Raw genomic sequence first — 8,471 nt, forward strand, 5'->3', positions numbered from 1 at the left:
TGATTAGTTTTGAGGGGTTGATGGTTTTGAATGCTGAGCCGTAGTCAATAAAGGGTGTTCTGATGTATGCAGCTTTGCTGTACAGATGTTCCAGAATTGAATGAAAAGCCAATGAGATGGCATCTGCTGTGGACCTATTGCTCCGGTAGACAAATTGGAATGGATCTAAGATGTCGGTGTGTTTCATCACTTACCTCTCAAAACATTTCATCACTATAGATATAAGTGCTACTGGGCAATAGTGATTCAGGCAGGTCACCATGCTCTTCTTGGGAACCGGTATACTGTAATTGCAGCCTGCTTGAAGCAGGTGAGTAACACACTCTGCCAAAGTGAGAGGTTAAAGATCTCAGTGAACAAACCAGCAAGTTCATCAGCACAGGTCTTTAGTATGTGGCTAGGTATCCTGTCTGGGGTGGATGCTTTTCAAGGGTTCACCCTCCTAAAGGCACACCGGCTTCAGAAACTTAAATTATAGGATCAGCAGGGGATGTGGGAGTTTGTGATGGTTCCTCTACGTTTTGATGGTCAAAGTGAGCATAGAAGGCATTGAGCTCATCTGGAAGTGAAACCCTACTGTCTCCCATGTTGCTTGAATAAATTTTATAAGAGTTGATAATATTCAAGCCCTGCCACAAATGTCGAGCATCCTTCGTTGGTTGAAGTTTGCACATAATTTTCATTTTGCTCATGAGGTAGCTTTCTAGAGATCATACCTGGACCTCTTGTTACTTTCACAAACCAGCAAAAATCTGCGGATGCTGGAAATCCAAGCAACATGCACGAATGCTGGAGGAACTCAGCAGGCCAGGCAGCACCTATGGAAAAGAGTAGAGTTGATGTTTCTGGCCAAGACCCTTCAGTTGCACTGGAGAAAAAAAAAGACGAGGAGTCAGAATTAGAAGGGAAAGGAGGAAGAAACACAAGGTGATAGGTGAAACTAGGAGTGGAGGAGGGGTGAAATAAAGAGCTGGGAAGTTGATTAGTGAAAGAGATACGGGGCTGGAGAAGGGGGAATCTAATAGGAGAGTAGAGAAGGCCATGGAATAAAGGAAAAGGGTGAGGAACACCAGAGAGAGGTGATGGGCAGGCAAGGAGATAAGGTGTGAGAGAGAAAAGAGGACGGGGAATAGAGAAGGGAGGGGGGCAATCATTACCAGAAGTTCGAGAAATTGATGTTCATGTCATCAAGTTGAAGCCTACTCAGATGTAATATAAAATGTTGCTCCTCCAACCTGAGTGTGGCCTCATCGTGATAGTAGCGGGGGCCATGGATGGACATGTCAGAATGGGTACGGGAAGTGGAATTAAAATGGGTGGCCACTGGGAGATCCTGCTTTTTCTGGTGAATGGAGCATAGGTGCTCAGCAAAGTGGTCTCCCAATCTACATCAAGTCTCACCAATATACAGGAGGCCACACTGGGAACACCAGATACAATAGATGACCCCAACAGATGCACAGGTGATGGACTGTTTGGGGCCCTGAATGGCAGTGAGGGAGGAAGTGTAGGGGCAGGTGTAGCACTTGTTCTGCTTGCAAGGATAAGCGCCAGGAAGGAGGTCAGTGGGAGGGATGAATGGACAAGAGAGTTGCATAGGGAGCAATCCCTGTGGGAAGCAGAAAGTGGGGTGGTGGGGGAAAGGGGGAAAGTTGTACTTGGTGGTGGGACCCTGCTGGAGATGGCAGAAATTCCAAAGAATTATGTGCTGCATGCGGAGGCTGGTGGGGTGGCAGGAGGATGGTATGAGAGCAGATGTGTGCAAAATGGAAGAGATGCGGTTGAGGGTAGCATTGATGGTGGAAGAAGGGAAGTCCGTTTCCTTAAAGGAAGAGGACATCTCCTTCGTGCTGAAATGAAAAACCCTCCTCCTGAGAGCACATGCAGCGGTGACAGAGGAATTGAGAGAAGGGGATGGCATTTTTACAAGTAACAGGGTGGGAAGAGGTATAGTCTAGGTAGCTGTGGGTCACTGGGTTTCTAAATGGATAAGCTTTTTCAAAAGTTAGAGACAGAGAGATTGAAAAAGAGAAGGGAGGTGTTGGAAATGGATGAAGTAAATTTGCGGGCAGGGTGGAAGTTGGAGGCAAAGTTGATGAAGTCAACGAGCTCAGCTTGGGTGCAGGAAGCAGCACTAATGCAGTTGTCGATGTGGCATAGGAAAAGTGGGGGAGTGAAGGCTTGGAATATAGACTGGTCCACATGGCTGACAAAAGGGTAGGCATAGCTGGGATCCATGTGAGTGCCCATGGCTACACTTTTTGTTTGAAGGAAGTGGGAGGAGCCAAAGGAAAAATTATTGAGAGTGAGTACATGTCCCGCCACATGGAGGAGAGTGTTGGTGGAGGGGAGCTGGTTGGGTCTGGTGTCCAGAAAGAAATGGAGAGCTTTGAGGCCTTCCTGGTAGGGGATGGAGATGTATAAGGGCTAGACTCCATAGTGAAAATAAAATGCTTGGGGCAGTGAACTTGAAATCATTGTTACTCTTGTTACTTTTTTGGTTATCAGACCTGAATGCCTCTGATCTGGCTCTCAGCAGATTTCATAGTTCATCCAGGGCTTCCGATGAGAGAAAAGTCTGAATGATTTTGTGGAGACATACTCATCTGCAGCTGTTTATTTATAAAGTTCGTGACAACCATGGTGTATTCATTCAGATCCCTAGATAAGTCCTTGAACATGGTCCAGTCCATGGACACAAAGCAATCCTGTAGCCTATCCTCTGCCTCATGCAACCATCTTTTTATTGTCCTAATCTCTGCAGCTTTGCTCTTTAACCTCTGCCTGTATGGAGGTAGGAGGTCAGCCAGGTGATCTGATTTACCGAAATCTGTTCTGGGCATGGAATGGTAGGCATTCATTATCTTAGTATAACAGTGGTCCACTATGTTGGGACCGCTGGCACTACAGGTTATATGCTGATGGTAATCGGGCAGAGTTTTCTTCGAACAAGCATGGTTGAAGTCTCCAGCTATGATTTGAAATGCATTGGGATGAATTGTTTCTTGTTTGACATGGCATTGTGCAGTATCGCTAGCACTGTATTAGGTTTTCTAGTTTCCAATCGAAATTGTGTTATAACCAATTTTGCTAGTGTAATACAAATAGTACTCCCTAGTTCTCCAGTTGCATTAAATCCAATTTACAGTATGGGAACAAGTGTTATAGCAGAACAAAGTGTATTATGGTACAGTGCCATTTTCACACATCCACAATAGACTCAGAATTGATTCCACACTCTCAGCAGTCAGCTGGTCTGTGGCAATAGGCATGGAGTTAAGCAAATTAGTGCCCAAATTGATTAATTCTGTAGATGCCCATCCACTGATTGATCTACCCTGGCAAACAAAAGAATAGTTATTGGATAACAAGGATTATCCAGTGATATTTTAATAAAGGCACAGGTATTCAACCAGACACATACATAGCTAGCGAAGACACATTGAAGGCTGTGCTCCTGCACAAAATATAACACAGCAAAGTAAAAACATTGGGCCAGTACATTCTAAAAATTGTTGCACTATCTGCACTTTCTGTTGGGGTGCACAAAAATTTTGAGCTTACTTCTTGTGGAGTAAATGTAAGTCCAGATTCACGTCTGTGCACCATATTACTTCTGCAAGACAACAATTACAGTCAGTGGTAATGAATATGATTCTACTCGAATTTGGAATCTTATTCCAATTCTAACAGTCCAACATTGGAGCAAACCGGTAACCATCACTGGAAGCTGGTCAAATTCAGGTGAGGAAGAGGTAGGATGGAAAAAAAGACATTTAACGAGTTATTAAGTATGAAACAATGTCTTCTTTCATATTTGTAGCTCCACTATTCGCCTTAAACTCAACATGAGGTGTTTCAATGATAGCCAGCAAGGGTGGAGTGATAGGTTCCTCCCGATTCTTGTACATTAAGGGTGAATAAAATGTGTCAGTGAATGTTACGCAATGTGTTGGTCTGATATAGTTACCATAATTTAATAGTAGGTGGTACAGTATGTGCAAGTTTTGAGATGTATATGTTTCAATAGTGCTAAGAATGCTATGCTAGAGCACTTAACTAACTGAATATGGTTAATGCACAACTATTTCCAAAATGTAGAAAAGACAACAGAACGTATTCCTACATCAATATAAAAAACGTTCATACTCAGAATATTCTATATTATTAAAGGTAATCTGTAATTATGCAATAGAGAAGAGTACTACAGTTCAGCATTCAACACCATAATTCCCTCCAGGCTTGACAAGAAGCTCAGAGACCTCAGCCTTCACCCTGCCTTGTGTAGCTGGATCCTGGACTTGCTGTGAGATTGCTGGCAGATAGTAAGACTGGGCTCCCTCACCTTTGCCCTCTGACCCTCAACACAGGTGCCCTTCAGGGCTGAGTCCTAAGCCCCCTCCTTTACTCTCTGTATATCCATGACTGTGTCACCACCCACAGCTCCAATCTGCTAATTAAATTTGCTGTCGATACTACATTGATTGGCCTAATCTCAAATAATAACGAGGCAGCCTACAGAGAAGAAGTCATCACACTGACACAGTGGTGTCAAGAAAACAACCTCTACCTCAATGTTGCAAAAACAAAGGAGCTACTTGTGGATTACAGGAGGAATGGAGACAGACTAACCTCTATTGACATCAATGGATCTGGGGTAAAGCAGGTGAACAGCTTTAAGTTCCTCAGCATACACTTCATTGAGGATCTCACGTGGTCTGTATGTAATGGCTGTGTGGTGAAAAAGGCACAACAGCACCTCTTTCACCTCAGACGGTTGAAGAAGTTTGGTATGGGTCCCCAAGTCCTATGGACTTTCTACAGGGCCACAATTGAGAGCATCCTGACTGACTACATCACTGCCTGGTATGGAAATTGTACTTCCCTCAATCGCAAGACTCTGCAGCAAGTGATGCGGACAGCCCAGCGCATCTGTAGATGTGAACTTCCCATTATTCATGACATTTACAGAGACAGATGCATAAAAAATGGCCCAAGAGATCATTGGAGACCTGAGTCATCCAACCACAACTGTTCCAGCTGCTACCATCTGGAAAACGGCACCGGAACATTAAAGCCAAGACCAACAGGCTCCGGGGGAGCTTCTTCCACTCAGCCATCAGACTGATTAATTCATGATGACATGACTGTATTTCTAAGCTATATTTACTGTCTTGTGTATACTATTTATTTAAAATTACTATAAATTGCACATTACAAATTTAGACAGAAAAGTAACATAAAGATTTTTACTCCTCATGCATGTGAAGGATGTAAGTAATAAAGTCAATTCACTTCAATTGCTAATCATATATCTGATTCTTATGTGGGCGCCTGGCAGAACCATGCATTGCGGATTTGTCCCATTCAGCTAAAGTACAGCTATTTTTAACTAAACCTTTTCCTACACTTTCCAGTTTCCTTTCCGTTCTCTTTTCATAGCTTTGTAGCAGCTTATAAATGGTTGGATCTCTAATTTCTTCAATTACTGGTGAAAGGTTATCAACCTGATTTGTAAATTACTGGTTTCACTTCACTACATTCACTGCCTGATTCCCCCAGCATTTTCTGTTTTTATATTTCCGATTTTTAACATCAGCTATATTTAGCCAGTCCTGATTAACTGCAGAGTCTCCTGTGTTTATGATCAGCTGTTTTTAGTTATAGTTTGTCCTAAATGTATTCTACCTGTTTCATTCTTTTAGGATGAACTGAAGTTTCCTGTATTAGAGCGAGGATTTGTTCTTCAAAATTGACCACAGCAAATATGGAAACCCCTGCTACAGGCCAGAAGCTATATTAGATGCATCAGGATAATGAGATTTAGAAGAGAGATGAAAGATATCAGGTTGGCCAAGTGTGGATGTAGTAATGCAGCAAGCTCTTGCAATACCTATCCTATATCCATCTCCAATTTTATTCTTTCTTTATGTGAATGATCGCACACTTTTACATTCATCAAAAAGACTCCCTTACCTTGATCGTCACCCAAAGGTGGATCAAGATCTAACACAGTCTACTCTCCGTGTAACTGGGCTTGTTAGTTCATGGGAAGAGGAGCTGCTAGAGATGTTGTTGAGGCAGGTACATTAAAAAGATTTAAAAAGTACTTGGAACAGGTATAGTACATGGACAGGAGAGGTTTAGAAAGATAAACTGTAGGTCAAATGCAAGCAAATGGAATGCGCTTAAATGGGAATCTTGGTTGGAGTGGTCTGGTTTGGCTGAAGGACCTGTTTTCGTGCTGTATGACTCTATGAATTGAAGAGGAAATAGAAACCATAAGAAGGGTAATCATAAATCAGAAGAGAGAAGAACATGCAAGTAGAAAATGAGGGAAAAGGATGTGATCAAGAAAAGTGGTGAGGGATGGGTAGTGGGTGGCAGTGCTGGGTATGAAATTAAATAACTTGGTAAAGCAGGAACAGAGGAAATATGAAGTTATAGAGCACTGGGTATGTGTGAATCAAAAAGAGAAGGAAAGAGGAAGTGAAACCAGAAAGTTACCTGAAAATAGAAGAATAAACCAAATGAAGGAAATACAGAAAATCAAAGGGGTGGAGAGAGGGGCAAATACAGAATGTATAAAGCGGATGAAAAGGAGAGAATAAAAGCACAAATGAATCAAGGGTGTGGTTAAAGGTGAATGGTAATGAAAGAGCATGAACAAATTGAAACAAATGAAATTATCAGAAAATACCAAGGGATTGGAAAAAAATAAGAGAAATGAAGGAGAAAATGAGTCAGAATGAGAGTAAACTTGAGAAGCAAAAGAGAAGTCAGCAATATCAGAATAGATGTGAAGAAGTTCAGAAAATGGTAGCAACTACAGAACAAAATAATGGACAAAATCCTTGGTGCTTTTTACAAAACTATTAGATGTCACAAAGAGGGAACTTTAGAATTTTCTGGACCAAATGGACATTCACATATAGTCAGAAGAGAGAAACCTCAAGGATGATAGGGAAGAAGAGAGACTGTGAATTTTACTTCTTTGGAGACTTCATGCTTTCTATTTTTAATTAGGTGGGCCTGATGAACTATTTTTCATCATAATTTCCATAGATGATACTACATAATCTAGAATCAAGCAAACATCTTAAAAAATCGTATGTCGGTAAAACATCTGGCCTTTTTCCATAAAAATAGTGAGGGCCATCATTTCTATTGGCCATCTAGCAATGTACTGAGTTATTCATAAAGAAGGGAAATATCATTGCACTCACACTTTCACTTTACCTTGTTGTATTTCAATCAAAATGCAGGTTCTCCTTTCGCTTCCTCAGTTTTATTGAATGTCTACGTGCCTGGAATATTAACTTTGGAGTTCTCTCAGTAGACTCTAATAGAGTTGCTATTAGTTACCAGCATGGTTTTTGTTTGCTTACTACTAGAGATTAGTTCCTTGCCATTTTAGGTTAATGTGAGAACTGATCACAATCAATCGCTACAAAGTAAGTACATCTAAAGGATAGATGTGGATGCATTAAAGCAAAGTAAAGAAAAGCACAAGCAAATGATAAATCATTAAAACACATACCTAAGTCTTTCATTTGAAACATGCTACAGCAGTAATTCAAGCATTGGACTGCAGTAGTCTTTCCTGTCATTGGAGTGATCTAATTTGTGATAAAGGTTTGTATTGTTACCTGGATAATATTTCCAGTGTTTTTCATAGGAAAACTAGAAATTTAGGGTACAACCTTTTCTATTCCAACCTTGCAATTTTTGCTGATTGTTGTATCTCTGTTGAGTTCTGTCTTTAATATTGAATTAGTCTTAATGATATGTAATATACTGCAGTAAATTCTAGATGGATCTATAAATGTTCATTACAACATTTGTGCTTTGTGTACAGTATGTACCCTAATACAATAAATGCATTTTCTTGAACCTCTTCTATGCTCCATCCTTTTTACACATCTTAATTTAAGATCATGATTAGAAGAGTTGGCTTAGAGAAAGTATGGTCATTGGAGTTCTTTCATTAAATTATATGAAATTTATTTCACAATAAGATGAAAAAAAACATTTATTTAGTTGTGGAACTATGAAATCCCTTTATTTCATAGTCCAATGTTTCTTGTTTCAGAGAACAAAACCTGTTTGCAACTTGGACCATAAATCATAAAGCCATGATATATAAGAACAGAGTTAGGCCATTCAGTTCATGGAACTTGCTCCACCATTCAATCGTGGCAGATTTGTTTTTTTCTCAACACTATTTTCCCACTTTCTCCTTATAACCCTTGACTCCCTAACTAATAAAGAATTCTCAGTCTCTGCCTCACATATACCTAATGACTTGGCTCCACCGCACTCCATGCCAGCAAATTTGACAGATTCACGGAGTCATAGACTCATAGACCGCTACAGAACAGAAACAGGCCCTTCAGCCCAACTAGTCCATTCCAAACTATTAATCTGTCTAGCTACATCAACATGCATCTGGACCATAGCCCTCCATATCC

Source organism: Mobula birostris, chromosome 6 (assembly GCF_030028105.1).
Source record: "Mobula birostris isolate sMobBir1 chromosome 6, sMobBir1.hap1, whole genome shotgun sequence".
Taxonomy (NCBI): domain Eukaryota; kingdom Metazoa; phylum Chordata; class Chondrichthyes; order Myliobatiformes; family Myliobatidae; genus Mobula; species Mobula birostris.